Raw genomic sequence first — 491 nt, 5'->3', positions numbered from 1 at the left:
GCTGGTGCCACTGCTGCAGGGCCTGAGCTGCTGCCTGGCAGCGGCGGAGGCGCCTTGAGGAGCGGCTGCGCCCCGTGCTGGGGGAAGGGGAGTCTCCGGGGCACGGCAAAGCCCCGCAGCACTGGGGGTAAAGGGCTTTTCTGGGCTGTTTCGCTCTGAGCGGCTGCCCCCGGGTTAGGGCAGGGTTTTTAGGCGCCATCCCCAGGGGACTTTTGTCCTCCTGCTTCAGAGTCAGGAGCGAGTTTGAGGTTGTTTGGGGGCTTTAAAATGCAGAGGCTGGCGTGCAGCGGGGGAAGGGCGAGTTCTGGGAGCTGAAATTCAGGGGAAATTATCAATTCAGTGGTGGCAAAGTGAAAATCGGAGCGCGGGAAAGGCGGGCTCGGGCTTTGCCCTCTGCCACAGCGCTGCCCAAGCGTGGTTTGTACCGGTACGGGAAGTGTTGGAGCGAAAAGCCGCTTTTCCATCCTGAAACTCCTCTTTTCGGAGGTGAA

This window comes from Buceros rhinoceros, unplaced genomic scaffold (genome assembly GCF_000710305.1).
Source record: "Buceros rhinoceros silvestris isolate BGI_N320 unplaced genomic scaffold, ASM71030v1 scaffold20689, whole genome shotgun sequence".
NCBI lineage: Eukaryota > Metazoa > Chordata > Aves > Bucerotiformes > Bucerotidae > Buceros > Buceros rhinoceros.
Note: the sequence above shows the minus strand (reverse complement) of the source record.